We start from the raw sequence: 16631 nt of genomic DNA on the forward strand, positions 1-16631 counted from the left end.
ACTAATTGATATCAACAACACTGAATCATCCAATACAGCATATTTCTTCATTTATTCAAGTGTTTATTTTATGTCCCTCATATGTTTGGTAAGTTTTTTGCAGATAGGTTATTTATATCTTTTTCTCGGTTTTATACAGATAAATATTTTTAATTGCTTTTGTTGTTGTTGTTTGTTGTCCTCTCTCACGGGTGTCATTCTTCAAGTCTTCAAGATTTATTCTTTTTCATACTAGTTATATTTAATGAGTGGCTATTATATGTTGGAGTTAAATCCCTTGTATTTCCTGTTACTACAGGAAACAATAATAATTGGTAATGTTTTTAAGCATTTACCATATTAATATTAGGCATATCCTATTTGCCTTAGATGAGTTAGTGCCTCGAACCCACACAACACTCTGAGAAAGGTATTGTTACATCTTAATTCATTTTACACATAAGAAAACTGAGAAAGGGAAAATTTGAGTAAGTTGTTGGTGGCCGCATCACCAGTAATCAGCAGAACTGGTGATCAAACTCAGAGGTCTAGCTCTCGAGCCTATGTTCCTAACCAATGGACTATAGTGCCTAAATGGACTTGGGATTACATTTTAGGGTAAGAGAAAGAGATTACATAAATGCAAGAGTGAACTATTTGAAGATGGTTGTGGTAAATGTAGTAAAGGGAAAGTACGAGGTCTTATGAGTATCTGATAATCTCACTTACCTGGCCTGGGAAGGATAAGAAAGATCTCCCAAATGAAGTGGCATTTCAGTTGTGACATGAAGGATGACCAGGAAGCAATCAGGCAAAGGTGTCAGGAGGGGAGCATTTCAGATGGAGTCACCAGTATGTGGGAGGATCTTGAGGATTCTGAGAGCCCTGGGATGGCTACACATCCCAAGTAGTTGGAGAGAGCAGAGGGAACAAAAGGAAAACACACCTGATAAGGCTAGAGAGGTTGAGCCTCATGAGTCTCCTGAGGATGTAGACTTTCTCTTAGGAGCAGTGGGAGGTAATTGATGAATTAGAAGAGGCAATGATATATTTGGCTAATAGGAGGTGGTGTGGAGGGTGGCAAGAGAGGAAGTGCATGAGTTGGCTATTTTGTGACTCCAGGAGTCTGCTAATGAGTGTAGAGATGGTTAGCTGTAGTTAGACTTTAGGTATAATTTTTTCCAAGTAAAATATAAAAACCTTGATGATGGCTCATGGGTAAGGGACGATGGAGAAAGTTGTATCAGGGATGACATTCATGGCTTTTGTTCCCCTAACTATTTGTGATTGGTGCTGTTTGCTAAGTTGTGAAATAAGCTGAGGAAGAAGATGCATTTGTTCAACATTCTTAGCAAGTATTTGTTTGTTTGTTAATTAATTAATTAATTGTTTTAATATGAAATTTATTGTCAAATTGGTTTCCATACAACACCCAGTGCTCATCCCAACAGGTGCCCTCCTCAATGCCCATCACCCACTTTCCCCTCCCTCCCGCCCACATCAACCCTCAGTTTATTCTCAGTTTTTAAGAGTCTCTTTGGTTTGCCTCCCTCCCTCTGTAACTTTTCCCCCCTCTTCCCACCCCCATGGTCTTCTGTTAAGTTTCTCAGGGTCCACAGAGGAGTGAAAACATATGGTATCTGTCTTTCTCTGCCTGACTTATTTCACTTAGCATAACACTCTCTGGTTCCATCCACGTTGCTACAAAAGGCCATATTTCATTCTTTCTCATTGCCAAGTAGTACTCCACTGTATACATAAACCACAACTTCTTTATCCATTCATCAGTTGATGGACATTTAGGCTCTTAATTGCTGTTTTTTTTTTAAATTTACATCCAAGTTAGTTAGCATATAGTGCACTAATGATTTCGGGAGTAGAATTTAGTGATTCATCCCCTGCATATAATAACCAGGGTTCATCCCAACAAGTGTCCTCCTTAATGGTCCTTGCCTATTTAGCCCATGCCCCCACCCATAGCCCCTCCAGCAAACCTCAGTTTGTTCTCTATACTTAAGTCTCTTATGTTTTGTCCCCCTCCCTGTTTTTATACTATTTTTGCTTCCCTTCCCTTATGTTCATCTGTTTTCTATGTTAAATTTCTCATATGCATGAAATCATATGATATTTGTCTTTCTCTGACTGATTTTGTTTAGCATAATACCCTCTAGTTCCATCCACGTAGTTGCAAATGGCAAGATTTCATTGTTTCCTATTGCTGAGTAATACTCCCTTGTATATCTATACCACATCTTCTTTATCCATTAATCTGTTGATGGACATTTGGGCTCTTTCCGTACTTTGGCTATTGTCAATAGCACTTCTATAAATATTGGGATGTGTGTGCCCCTTTGAAACAGCACACCTGTATCCCTTGGATAAATATCTAGTAGTGCAATTGCTGGGTCGTAGGATAGTTCTGTTTTTAATTTTTTGAGGAACCTCCATACTGTTTTCCAGAGTGACTGCACCAGTTTGCATTCCTACCAGCGGTGCAAAGGAGATCCTTTTTCTCCGCATCCTTGCCAACATCTGTCATTGCCTGAGTAATTAATGTTAGCCATTCTGACAGGTGGGAGGTGGTGTCTCATTGTGGTGGTGTCTCATTGATTTCTCTGATCGTGGGTGATGTTGAGCATATTTTCATGTGTCTGTTAGTCATCTGGATATCTTCTTTGGAAACGTGTCTATTTATGTCTTTTGCCCATTTCTTTACTGGATTATTTGTTTTTTGGGTGTTGAGTTTGATAAGTTCTTTTTTTTTTTTAACCTTTATTTATTTTTGAGACAGAGAGAGAGAGACAGAGCATGAACGGGGGAGGGTCAGAGAGAAGGAGACACAGAATCTGAAACAGGCTCCAGGCTCTGAGCCGTCAGCACAGAGCCTGACGTGGGGCTCGAACTCACAGACCGCGAGATCACGACCTGAGCTGAAGTTGGACGCTTAACCGACTGAGCCACCCAGGCGCCCCTGATAAGTTCTTTATAGATTTTGGATACTAACCCTTTATCTGATATGTCATTTGCAAATATCTTCTCCCATTCCATCAGTTGCCTTTTAGTTTTGCTGACTTTCCTTTTCTGGGCAGACGCTTTTTATCTTGATGAGGTCCCAATAATTCATTTTTGCTTTTGTTTCCCTTGTCGCCAGAGACAGGTTCAGTAAGAAGTTGCTGCAGCTGTAGTCAAAGAGGTTTTTGCCCAATTTCTCCTCTAGGATTTTGATGACTTCTTGTCTTATGTTTAGGTCTTCATTCCATTTTGAATTTATTTTTGTGTATAGTGAAAGAAAGTGGTCCAGATTCATTTTTTTGCATGTCACTGTCCAGTTTTTCCAAAACCATTTGGAAAGACTGTCTTTTTCCCATTGGATATTCTTTCCTGCTTTGTCAAAGATTAGTTGGCCATACATTTATGGGTCCATTTCTGGGTTCTTTATTCTGTTCCATTGATCTGAGTGTTGGTTTTTGTGATAGCACCATACTGTCTTGATGATTACAGCTTTGTAATACAGCTTGAAGCCCAGGATTGTGATGCCTCCAGCTTTGTTTTTCTTTTTCAAGATTGCTTTGGCTATTCGGGGTCTTTTGTGGTTCCATACAAATTGTAAGATTGTTTGTTCTAGGTCTGTGAAGAATGCTGGTGTTATTTTGATAGGGATTGCATTGAATGTGTAGATTGCTTTGGGTAGTATTGACATTTTAACAATATTTGTTCTTCCAATCCATGAGCATGGGATATTTTTCCCTTTTTTTTGTGTCTTCTTTAGTTTCTTTAATAAGCTTTCTATAGTTTTCAGTGTATAGATTTTTCACCTCTTTGGTTAGGTTTATTCCTAGGTATTTTATGATTTTTGGTGCAATTGTAAATGGGATTGATTCCTTGATTCTCTTTCTGCCTCTTCATAATTGGTGTATAGAAATGCAACTGATTTCTGTGCATTGATTTTTTTATCCTGCAACTTTGCTGAATTCATGAATCAGTTCAAGTAGCTTTTTGGTGGAATCTTTTTGGATTTCCTTTTAGAGTATCATGTCATCTGAGAAGAATGAAAGTTTGACTTCCTCCTTGCTGATTTGGGTGCTTTTTAATTCTTTGTGTTTTCTGATTGCTGGGGCTAGGACTTCCAATACTATGTTGAATAACAGTGGCAAGAATGGACATCCCTGTCATGTTCCTGACCTTAGGGGGAATACTCTCAGTTTTTCCCCATTGAGGATGATATTAGTGGTGAGTCTTCTGTATATGGCTTTTATGATATTAGCAAGCATTTATCAAGCACCTACTCTATTTGAGAAATTTTAGTAGACATTAGGAAAACAGCTAAAAACAAAGTCAATATTCTCCCTGCTCTCATGGAGTTTACATTCACCCAGGTGAAGGGAGAATTAAAACTAATCATGGCTAATTAATTTAAATAGTAAAAAATAAATCAAGATGTTAAGGAAGCTAGGGAAGCTTATACTTGGAGGCCTAACTTGGTCACTGAGGGTAAAATTCATTTTGCTGTGTGGAGAGTGGACTTAGTGGGGGGTGAAGACACTGGATGTTGGGAGAACAGTTGAGAACATCTTGCACAGTGAGAGTTCAGAGTGTCATTGTTAGAAATGGGAAGACATGGATGAATCTGAGAGCTATTTCGTTTGTAAAGTTGACATGAATTGCGAGGAAAAGGGAAGTGTCCAGAATATCTACAAAGTTTTATAGTGGAGCAGTTGAATGCATGTTAGTGCCAAAGGGATACTGCAGGAGGAGAAAACTTTAGGGTAAATACTGTTTCAAGTCCTTGTTAAATAACCAAGTAGAGAGGGCTGTTTATTGGTGTCTGGACTTATGAGAGTTTCAGGCTGCAAATATAAGTGGGGGGTACACAAATGGAAGGTACTTAAAATGAAAGGAGCAGATAAAGTCCTCTATGAAAATAGAGAGGAAAAAGAAAAGAAAATTCCAGAGGAAATCTAACATTTAAAGACTGGAATTAAATGGTAAATTTTAAGTTATGTGAATTTTCCCTCAATAATTAAAAAAAAACCCTCAATCACAAAGACTAGTACTATGAGAAATATCCAGTCAAGAAGCCTGAAAATAGTGGCCAGAGAGATTGGAGTAAGGTGCCCTGCAAGTCAAGGAAAGAAGGTATTTCCACACAGAGTCAGTGGCCAATTGTACCTCATATGGATGGAAGGCCAATAAAGATGAAAGCTATAAAGAAAATGTCCAAAGAATGTGTATGTCTTATTTATCTTATTGTTTGTATTCTATATCTTGTTCCTAGAATAGTGTTTGGCACTGATAGTGGGTGTTCAATATTTGCTTGTTGAAAGAATAAAATGAAAATATCAGAGCCATTTAGCTTCTTAGTAGACACAGAACACAGCTAAGAATGGTGTAAATATCAAGTAGAAGGTAAGGAGATGGAACCAGGGCTTGTAGCCAAATCTTTAAAGAAGTTTGGCTTGGAAATAGAGGAACAAGGCATCTGCTGGAAGGAGGCTGTGAGGTCCAAGTTGGGGATATTAAAAAAAAAAACAAACAAAAAGTTAGGGACAAAATGTGTTCTAATGCAATTGGAAAAAATTCAGTAGAGTGGAAAGAGGAAGATGCATGTGAAAAGAGGGAGAATCACTGTGGTAGGTTCTTGAAGGAGCAGGATGGTCGCATGGGAATTGACATTTTCCAGGAAGGGTTGTCTTTTTACTGTAACAACAACAAAGAAGGAGAAGATGGGAACCAATGTGAGCATGTTGGTACATTTGGAAGTGGAAAGTGGAAGAAGTTATGGTCTGATATTTTCTATGAAGAATAAGCCAAGATCATCATCAGAGAGGGCAGTGGGGAGAGGGTGTCAGAGTTTTCAGGACCCTGAGAATGTGTATTCCCTGAGAGGTGAAAAATGTCCAGCTGAACAGGATTGAGGGCTCCCTTGAGGTTAATGGACAGATTTGTATCATGATACCAGTCTGTGGAGATTGTGTGTTCACTAGCCTGTGCTAATGACCTTTGATCAACTTAACAAATATTTATGGAGTACCTACTGTGTGTCTCTGTGGTAGAATCTAGGAAGGACAAAACATAACCACAGTGTCACATTGTCCTTGTGACACTTAATGATCAGTGGGGGAGACACACATTCATAAAGAAACCACACAGAAAGGTGTCAAATTCAACTGTGATAAGTGCCTTAAAGAAGTGGAGCCAGAACTTCTAGAATGGTGGAGTGAGGACCTCTATAAATCTGTTCCTCTATAAAAGCATCAAAGGGGCGCCTGGGTGGCGCAGTCTGTTAAGCGTCCGACTTCAGCCAGGTCACGATCTCGCGGTCCGTGAGTTCGAGCCCCGCGTCGGGCTCTGGGCTGATGGCTCGGAGCCTGGAGCCTGTTTCTGATTCTGTGTCTCCCTCTCTCTCTGCCCCTCCCCCGTTCATGCTCTGTCTCTCTCTGTCCCAAAAATAAATTAAAAACGTTAAAAAAAATAAAAAAAAAATAAAAGCAGCAAAGACAACAGAAAAATTGTCAAAATCAACTTTTGCAGAACTTTGGAAATTAACCAAAGGCTAGAAAGGATCTAAAGAAAATTTATTTGAGAAAAATGACTGAATCTCAGTAAGAACAGTGAACTCTGTGGCATGGTACCTTGCCCTATTCCCAACTCTCTTCCCCCAGATTAACAGTGGCCTTAAAAACTAGAGGCTTTGGAACCATAGTAGCTATGAAAAACAGAGGCACTAGTAGCCACTGGAAGGGCCACACTGAGTTGGACTCCTCAAAAGCCCCATCCCCAGAGAACTGCCAGTATGTGAACTGTTTGCCATTTCCCTGGAAAAGACTCTTGTATCTTGAGCCTCTTCTGTGTTTTTTTTTTAATTGAAATCTAACTCATGTACCATACAATTCACCTATTTTAAAGCGTAGAATTCAATAGGTTTTAGTATTTTCAGAGTTGTGTAATCCAATGTTAGAACAAAAGACCCCAAAACCAAAATCACCCCTCAAAGAAATACTATACCCATTCACAGTCACATCCCATTCTTACCCCTCTCCCCGCCCAGGCCCATGCAAACAATAATCTACTTTCCATCTTTAGAGGTTTGACTATTCTGGGAATTCATATAGATGGAATTCTACAAGCTGTGAGGTGATCAGTTGTGACTGGCATCTTTCACGTGAAATTATCAAGGTGAATTCATTGACTAACTCCTGGTCACAGAGATCTTATGTTTTCCTCTAAGACTTTTGTAGCTTGAGCTTTTATATTTAGGTCTGTGATCCATTTTGAGTTGTTTTGTATATGGTTGTGACATAGGGGTTCGAATTCACTCTTTTTAATGTGGAGATCCAGTTACTGAGAAGACTGTTATAAACCCCATTGAATCATCTTGGCACTTTGTCATGCATCAGTTGACCTTAAGTCTCAAGTCTCAATTCTATTCCATTGATTTACTATTTATCCTTAAGTCAGTACCACATTGTCTTGATTACTGTGGCTTTTTAGAAAGTACTAAAGACCAGGAAATTTGAATATTCCAATTGTATTCTTTTTTTTTTTTTTTCAAGATTGTTTTGGCTCTTCTAAGTTCCAGAGCTGAAATAGAACACAAAGACAGGGTCTGGGGATAAGGAGGAACAATAGTTTTATTACTCTGCCAGGCAAAAGAGGCTGCAGCAGGGCTAATGTCTTCAAGACTGTAGACCTGCCTGGGGTAAAAGACGGAGGGGTTTTATAGGAAAATACAGGATCTGCATGTGCTGTCAGCCGTGGTCATCGTGTCTTCAACGTGATGTCCTGACTAGTGCTGGCACTGGCCATCTGAGTCTCGTTACTAAGTATATACATTGAGGTCAGTGAGATGTCAATATCAATACTGAGTTCCTGGAACAAAGGATTCTGTAAAAGAAACAAGTCAAGGGGAGAGGGAAGCTTCAAGAATGAGGAAGGGAAAAATGTGCTCCTTTAAAATCAAGCCTTGCTGAAGCACTAGTGTGTCCATCTTAATTTCTATATTTAAGTTTCTATAGTGGTTTCCCTTGCATTTCCATATGAATTTTAGGATCGGATTGCCAATTTATGCAGCCAAAAAAAAAGGGGCGGCTATAATTTCAATAGGTATCATATCAAATCTATGGTTCGATTTGGGAGGGTCATCACTTAGCACTATTAAGCCTTCTGATGCATGAATGTGAAAGGTCATTTCTCTTATTTTGACCTTCTTTAATTTCTTTTAAACAATATTTTGAAGTTTTCAGGGTACAAGTCTTGCACTTCTTTTGTTAAATGCATTCCTATGTATTTTTGGTCTGTAATATGTACTAAGTAATATCCTTTTTTTCTGTCATTGTAAGTAGAATTACTTTCTTAATTTCATTTTCAGATTATTCATAGCTATTGCACAGAGATGCTATTGAGCCTTTTATGTTGATCTTGATTCCACAACCTTGCCAATTTGTCTTTGGCTTTGAAAGAGTGGACCTACGCCGGCCGATTCCATCTTGTTCTGTGTCCTCCACCTTGAGTGACTATGTCCCTGACATGCCCCCTTTCCGGGAAAATTGCAGAAACCTCAGACCATACCTCGTGCCCTTGAGTAACCTCCCACTCACCTGTTCAAACTTCCCGATCAAAACACGCCCTGCGACCTGCCTAACAGGACTCTGACCCTTCCCCAGCCAATCGGCGGAGGCCATGACCCTTCTCCAGCCAATCGGCTGAGGCCACAGCCGTTACCTCACCAACTGCCCCTAGACCCTATAAAACCTTTGTGCTTTTGAAACTTGCTGTCTCCCCGGCATCTCAGGCATCTCACCGCTGCGTCGGTGCAGGTAGGGGACTGAGCTCGAGCTAGCTCGAATAAAGGCTCTTTGCTTTTGCATCGAACTTGGCTCCCTGGTGGTCTTTGGGGATCACGAATTCTGGGCATAACAGCTTTTGACAATTTATTATATGTCTGGATTTGGCTCTCTTTGTGTTTAACTTGTAGCTTGTTGAACTGCTTGCATGTGTAAACCAATGCTTTGCATTGTGGGGTGTGGATCCTACTTTGAGTAAGAATGCATAGCTCAGGGTGCTGGGTGGCTCAGTCAGTTAAGCCTCGGACTCTGGGTTTATGCTCAGCTCTTGATCTCACAGTTTTCACAAGTTTAATTAAGCCCTGCATTGGGCTCTGCACTGGCAGTGAGGAGCCTGCTTGGGATTCTCTCTCCCCCTCTCTCTCTGTGCCTGCCCCACTCACACTGTCTGACTTTCTCAAAACAAATAAATAAACTTAAAAAGAAAAAGAATGCATAGCTGTGTGTTGTTCAAATCTTCTAACCAGTGATATTTTCTTAGAAACCTTGCTTTTTGTTTATTCCTTCCTTTCTTCCCTTCACTTTTCTCACTTTCAATGGCCTTTTTGTCTTAAAATTTTATTTTGAAATGTTTGGGGCATTCACAAGTAATACAAAAAGGTTCAAAACAGCTATATGGGTCTATCCCTGCTTAAGCAGTATAATTTGGTGGAAGATACTTGTGAGTTTTTCTTTGTCTTAAAGTTTCTATCCTGCAGAATATTTAGATTTAGTTTTATCTAGACTGTATTTTTCCCCCACCCTCCTTAAATTTCAAATGAATGTGCTTCATTGGCTTGTTGGATCTGGGAAGGGCGTTGTCTTCCCAAAGCCCATTGTCTGAACATTTCAATTCAGGTCTGAAGGAGGAGGTCAAAGGGGATGTGGCCTCCAGTTGACCCATGAGCTGGCTCCTCCCCCCCACCTCCCCTCCGTTCTTGGTTTGTACTATTCATCATTCCCCTGGTGGGAGCTGTTTCAGAGACATAGCTGGAGAGAGTAAGGTGTTAAGACTGATTGGAAAGTACACGTGTCTGAATGCAATGAAGGCTTCCACATAAACTTTAAGATATTGGGGGCCAGTGCAGAGATCTATTTGTCTAGTGACCACCAAGCAAGCCTCGTAAGTAAGTTCCTTTGCTTATTCAACCTGCCACCTACCAACCTGGAGTGACCTGTCTCTTCACTCTTTCCTTGCCCTCGGTGTACGAGGCTCAGTTTGGGAACCCACAAGGTCTCTACAAAACTGAATCTGGTCCACTGTGCCATCTAGACACCCAGTCATTCATTTCCCACTGCCTGATTTCTTTTTCAGGGAAGACTGTGCATGAAAGGCAGAGATACAACTTACAGCACTGCCTCGTGGCCTCTGTGACTGAATCAGATGTTGAATCACTGCGGAAATACCCCAGGTTTGTTTTCCCTATTCATGGAAATCAGAGGACTGGAAAGTAAGGGGTGATATCGGGGCTTTGCAAGTTTGACTCCTCCTCTTGCAGAGATTATCCAGAGTGTCCTGTTTTTTTGAGTGAGTAAACGCCAGTCCAGCCAACACAAGCTTTAGTAGGACCTGCCCACATGATGGCTCATATGATGTGGGTAGGTAAGAGTTGTGGTTAGGCACGATACCAGCAGTCTTGTATTAATATGGATATGATCTTTGAAAATGGCACTTAAGGAAGGGAGATTGGTATAAAAATGTGTGCTTAGCCTTTTCAAATAAATGGCATGCAACCTGAGTGCACTAATTAGAAAATCCATTCATGTGTCCCAGGATTAAAAGGCCAGCTGCCCCACATGCTCATGCACAGAGAACACAGACATCGTGGGCAGTAATGTGGTCACCCGCTACGAGCCCCTGGGAGGATGGCTCTGAGGATTTCCCCTTTGTTGTCAGGGTCTTCAGCAGCTCCTCGAGTGTTGTGCTTTGTGGATTATTTTTCCCCACCTCACTTTTGTGTCTTGCTTCTGTTCTGGTGGTTGTGCCTTGTAGTTCTCAGGGCTGACACTTCTCTGTTTCCATGGCCCTGTTTCTGTTGTCAAATTCAGCTCCTTCCTTTGGAGCTTTTATAGGGTTCCTCCGCCACCCTATTCCTGGGCTCAATTGAGACTCCAAATCTTTGTCAAGGGAAAGAAATAGCCTGAGGATATTGCACTTTGAATCTTGAGGCTCAGGAACAATGCCACTGGATAGAAGGCACTCAGGTCCAGCTCCCTCCACCACCAGCCTCTGGGCTCAGCTCTGGGAGTGTGAAGCCCACAGGTCAGAATCAGGGTCCCTGTGGGTGAAACTCACCTAACTCTAGGCATCTTGGGAGCTGCTCAAGTCACTCCGTCTGTGCATTCATCCTTTCCTCTATGGCTGTAAAATGGGACGCCTGGGTCAGCACCGTGCATCCTTTTTTTTTTTTTTTAATTTTTAAATGTTTATTTATATCTGAGAGAGAGAGAGAGAGAGAGAGAGAGAGAGAGAGAGAATGTGAGCAGAGGAGGTGCAGAGAGACAGGGAGACACAGATCTGAAGCAGGCCCCAGGCTCTGAGCTGTCAGCACGGAGCCTGATGCGGAGCTCGAACTCATGAACCGGGAGATCATGACCTGAGCCGAAGTCAGACGCTTCACTGACTAAGCCACCCATGTGCCCCCATGCATTGTTCTGAAGTCTCAGAGTGGCTTTGCTTAAAGTCAGCATTTTTTCAACGCTAGCCGGATTGCATAGCACTGAGGTCCTAAAAGCTTTTTGAGTGCCCGGTCTGTGCATTTAGCTTTACTTTGTAAACAGCAATGGCAGCTGAGTGTGCTTTAAGGACAAAGCAGCAGGAAATCTTTTGAGACCTGAGGCTCTTTTGAGTGCTGAGGTGGGTGTGGGCAGAGCCACCTCTGGGAGTGGAAGAGCCATCTTGTGCCCTGAGGCTTCTAGAGGCTGGGGCCCCTCAGACTTCTGGCGCACCTGCTGAATGCCCATGGCCCCAGACATTCCCCTTTCCTCCCTGACTGGCATTCCCCTGGGGCTTAGCAGACATTCTGTACTTGCCACCCTCTTTTCTCGGGGTCCATCTGGGGCAGCAGCATGCATCAGGTACTTTCCTGGAATGTAAGGTCCCTGAGGGCAGTGCTCTTTGCCTGTCTTGTTCATTGTTGTATCCTCCAGCTCCTAGAAGGGTGCCGGGCACACAGTTGTTGGTCAGTAGTAAATGGTCTGTTAGCTGTAGCAAACCATTTACAATCTGATTCTCAGTTCCGATACAATGGCCATAATGTAGTGTTAGCATTGACTCAGTATTATTACTATTGTTACTGTAGTTAGTATTATTATGTGTTGAAATCTTCAAGAAGTGTCCAGCTTTGGATTCAGGCTGAATGTTACATTCAGAAGATTTGGAATTTCTTGAAATTACCATAAATGACAAGTGTATCTGTGTCCAAGAGCAGAGATCTCTATGTGGTGCTCAGTCCATTTGAATTGAAAATCTGAGGTCCGCTTTGGTGCCCAAGCTCAAAACTTCTGTTCTCTCTCTTCTCACAGAAAACCAAGCGGGAGGCGGGCCTGGATAGGGCCTGGTAGAACCAAACTTAGGCCTAGGGAACAGTCTCAAAGTGGTGAATCCTGAGGGCAAGGAATGGCAGTGACCTGAGTCTTCCTCTGGCTGTGGCTTTGGCCATGGCAGGTGTAGGCCTTGGAGACCAGGAGCTGGTGGAGCTGGCTTTTAGGAATAGGCTGTTCTTGCAGAAAATGGGACTGATAAAAGAAGTACTGGGGGCGGGGAGAGAGAGAGAGCACTTGCATTTGTAAGCAAGTTTTCTAATAATTGAATTTGGAGGGCAGGGCTTGGGCCTGCCGTTAGAGGAGAGGCCTGGGAGAACATGGCCTTGGGCCCATAGAGGCTCATTGCCCTAGGAGACAAGTGAGGGAATGTCTGAAGTTGGGGAAAGTAAGGAGATAAGGAAGACGCAAGATGCCTCAAATCAAGGTCCTGGCGTGGATTAGCACTGTTGCTTCTTGGAGCAGAGGCCATTGTCTATATGGTGAACATGACTGGGAAGATGACCAATGAAGGAATGAGAACAAAGATCCTTGTGTGCTGACTTGGAGAGCCTCAGGGAGACACAAGGGCACAATAGCAGAGCAGGAGAAAGGCAGAGGTAGCAGGGAGGTGGTTCTGTCTTCTCTAAAGCTGCCTGGCATTCTTAGCAGGCTCCGGGCCCAAGACTGGGGTCATGGAGATGCAGAAAGGGGTTGTGAACAGCCGGAGTCAGAGGGAGCTCAGTCTTGTATCAGCTGAAAAGTCACTAGTGTGGACCTTGGGTTAGTTAAGGGAGTCCACTGGGCTTTACTCTTCTATTTATACGGTGGGTTCAATTCTTGGTAGCTTGCAAGGTTGTGGTCATTAAAGGGGATGATGCTCACTGTGACAGGTACCTAGCACATGCTCTGTGAATACACCCAGCATACGCTCTGTATCTTCTTCCTGAGCTGATATTCCAGCCCTGACTAGGCCAGCTGATGTCTGATCTAGACGCCAGTGCTAGTGGTAGCCAGATATGCTGGGCTAACATTGGGAAGGTAGGAGACAGGAGTCTTGGGGGGGGCACAGTTGTCCAGCCATCAGAAAGTCATAGGTTGATCCAAGACTGCCAGCTTAATCTCAGAAATCTCCCTGTCAGAGGCCTATAGCTGTTGATGCCCCTTCTACTCTGATCAGGGACCAGGTGGGTCAGACCCTGAGACCTCCAATGGGGGAGACACTGGGAGCCCTGACTCGAAGAGGCTTAACCCAGGGCTCACCCTATCCAGCTCATGCTGTCAGGCCCACTTTCTATCTGGAACACTGCCTGGCTTGTTGGTGGGTAGATTGCTCATAACATGGCTGCGGCGCAAGGATGAGGCAGCCGTGGGGGGTGGGGGTGGGTTATGGCCACATCCTGCAAATGGAAGTGCTCTGCTGAGTGTGGGGAGAGCTCAGGAACACCAGGTGGTGCTGGCAATGCGCCCCCCCTGCCCCACCCTCCACCCCTGGACTGCGCTCATGCCTGAGCAAGTTTCCTAGGCCCAGGCCTCTGCTCATGAGTGGTTCTGTCTCAGTCCTGCTCTTCCTCCGGGATCTGCACCATGTCTTTGGCCATGGGCTGCTGGGCCAGACAGTTAAGAGTATCCTGGAAGTCCTATGTCCCACCAACCAGGGGGCCCAGAGCATGTCTGAACTTTGCTCACCCAGGTCCCTGAATGACCATAGGCTTCCCTCAGTGACTCTGCTTCCCTAGGTATTTCTGGGAGCCCAAGAATTGCTTCTTGTGGGTTTAGCAATAAATCCCCCAGGTTCTTGGGCCTCCAATGGATGCGTCTGCTGTTTGAGGGAGGGGCTCACTGCTGCACCTGCACCTCTCAGGGAGAAACTACCCCTTTCATGAGTGGTCTGGCTGAGCCAGAACCTCTCTGTGGTCCTGGCAGGCTGTGAGCAGCATCTTGTCCCTGCACGGATGAGGAAATAGGAGATGGCCTTCTCCACAGGCTGTGCTCAACCTTTCAGTGGTCCTGGGGCAATCTTGCTTGTACTTGGAGTCACCCCGCATCTCTTATTGTTGGAGTCTAATTTTGTCGCCTTTTGTTCCTAAGCCTTTTCACCCCCAGGACATGAGCCAGGGTGTGCTCAGCCTTGACTGTCTTTCTTTTTACAGAGGGGTTGCTGCTCTTTTTACAGAGGGGTTGCTGCACACACTCTCTCTGCCTTTAGCCCCAGTTCAGAATCCCCCCTTAAAGCAATCCATCCATCCATCTATCTCTTCATTCATTCATTCATTCAATAGATGTATTTATTGAATTCCGGATATGTATTGTTCTTTGTACTAGAGACACAGAGTGGTGAAAAACACTGACGTCCTTTGGGGCAGGCACCTGGGTGGCTCAGTCAGTTAAGCTTCTGACTCTTGATTTTGGCTCAGGTCATGATCTCAGGGTCATGAGATCAAGCCCTGTGTCATGCTCAGCACTGAATGTAGAGCCTGCTTAAGATTCTCTCTCTCCCTCTCTCCTGCCCCTTTCCCCAGCTGGAGTGCACTCTCTCTCTCTCAACAAAACAAAACAAAAAACCAAAACAAAACAAAACACTGAAGTCCCTCCCCTTAAGGAGCTTATGTTCTGGTGGGAAATTCAGGACATCAACTTACCAGAAATGTCTGAGTCCCTTCTCTGTTCCGTGAGCTTGAAAGCGAACTCATCACAGCTATGCTACCCTGTGCTCTCTACGTCCTATGACATACTCTCCAGATCTGCAACAAAAGACGGTTCACTGTATCACCACTCAGGTAGCCAGGGGACACCAGAGACATCCTGGGACCCAATAGTGTAAGTCTATAACAAAGAAGAGGCTGGGAACATCTGGGTGGCTCAGTTGGTTAAGCATCTGACTCTTGACTTCGGCTCAGGTCATGATCTCGAGGTTTGTGAGTTAAAGCCCTGCGTGGTGCTCTGCCCTGACAGTGTGGAACCTGCTTGGGATTCTGTCTGTCTCTCTGCACCTCTCCTGCCTACTCTCTATCTCTCACTCTCAAAATTTAAAGAAAATACAAAAAAAAAAAAAAATAAAGAAAAGACTAGATGAATGAAATAGAGTTCAGTCCATAAGCAATCAAAGACAGGAACATTGTTGGGGAGAATGAGGCCATCTCAGAGCTATGGAGACTTGGGTTCCTTTTCTGCAGAGTGAGGCAGCCTCCCCTGGGCTGGGGAATGGTCATGGAATGGCAGAACCACACTAGTCAGTCAGAGAGGTTTTCCCACTGCATTTCATCTCGTCTGCTTCTTCATTTCCATTAGCCTTGGATTCCAGTCTCTGTGGGACACTAGGAGAGTGTCTGTCTTTGCTGTATCCTTGGAAGAAATTGAAGTTAGCTTTTCTCAAAGTCTACATTCTCTGGACAGCCCTGGAAAACAATTCTGAACAACTGCGGAAAAACGGGAGAAACCCAAAATGCAAAGAAGGGTCAATTGGTTTCCAGATGTTCACTCATTTCATCTGATAAGTGTTAACTGAGCGCATACTCTGGGCCTGGTCTTATGGGTGAGTGGGAGCTCAGGGTTAGGATACACTAACATGTGGAAGTGAAGTGTAGACAGCAGGAGCATGGTGTAGATGAGTGGAAAAGCCTTCAGGATGGGGTGGGGGGGGGGGTTGGTGGAGGTTTGGCGAAGACCTGGAGGAGGAGTGAGGATGATGAACAGGACCCAAATAGGGAGTGAGTAGGAGATGCATTTCAGAAGTGGAAATGACACCAGGGAAGGCTCAGCCATAGGACTTGACATTTCTGGGAGTTGGGAAGACCTGTATTCACATATGGATGCAGAGGAGAGAGGCGGTGGGACAGGAAATTTGGGGCTACATTGGAGTGGACCTTGCATGCCATGGGAAGGAATTTGCATTTTGTGTTTAGCTACCATGTCCATTTCTTCCCACCTTCTCTGAGCCTCAACTCTTCTTCCAGTCAAAGTGATTTCCAGCCCCAGAAGTTCTGATGAGTAGCTTTCGTGTCCCCTTGTGCCTCAGACTTGAGTTCTATTCCATTATCACTGTCTTCTCTATTAGACAATGGCCCACAGACCTGGGGCTCTTCCTTGATGGCAGTGAGGCATTGCAGATGAATGTGCATTTTGTGAATCTGGCTGACCTGGGCTGTGATCCTTCCTCTGCCCCTCATTAGCTGCATGACTATCAGCAGGTGACTTCACTGCTACAGCCTCAGTGCTCTCATTTTTAAAATGGGGGAAATTAGCACCTGCCCACCACATGTAATCACTGGCAATGTGTATCTGAGTATGCCTGGCAAATGGAAACAC

The 16631-nt window shown here is 43.8% G+C and overlaps 1 long non-coding RNA gene across 3 annotated transcripts in view; it reads left to right on the plus strand.

Moving 5' to 3' along the window:
- LOC111557097 overlaps positions 1-16631 on the plus strand; it is a 270869-nt gene that overhangs the window by 17952 nt on the left and 236286 nt on the right. For 2 of the 3 annotated variants that reach the window (XR_006587059.1, XR_006587057.1), the window contains exons 1-2: positions 8704-8795; positions 10117-10213. This is a non-coding gene — a long non-coding RNA (uncharacterized LOC111557097). Of the gene's footprint in view, positions 1-8703; positions 8796-10116; positions 10214-16631 lie in introns of those variants that run through there. The other variant, XR_006587058.1, reaches the window with a different exon arrangement.

Source organism: Felis catus, chromosome D2, assembly GCF_018350175.1.
Source record: "Felis catus isolate Fca126 chromosome D2, F.catus_Fca126_mat1.0, whole genome shotgun sequence".
Lineage (NCBI taxonomy): Eukaryota > Metazoa > Chordata > Mammalia > Carnivora > Felidae > Felis > Felis catus.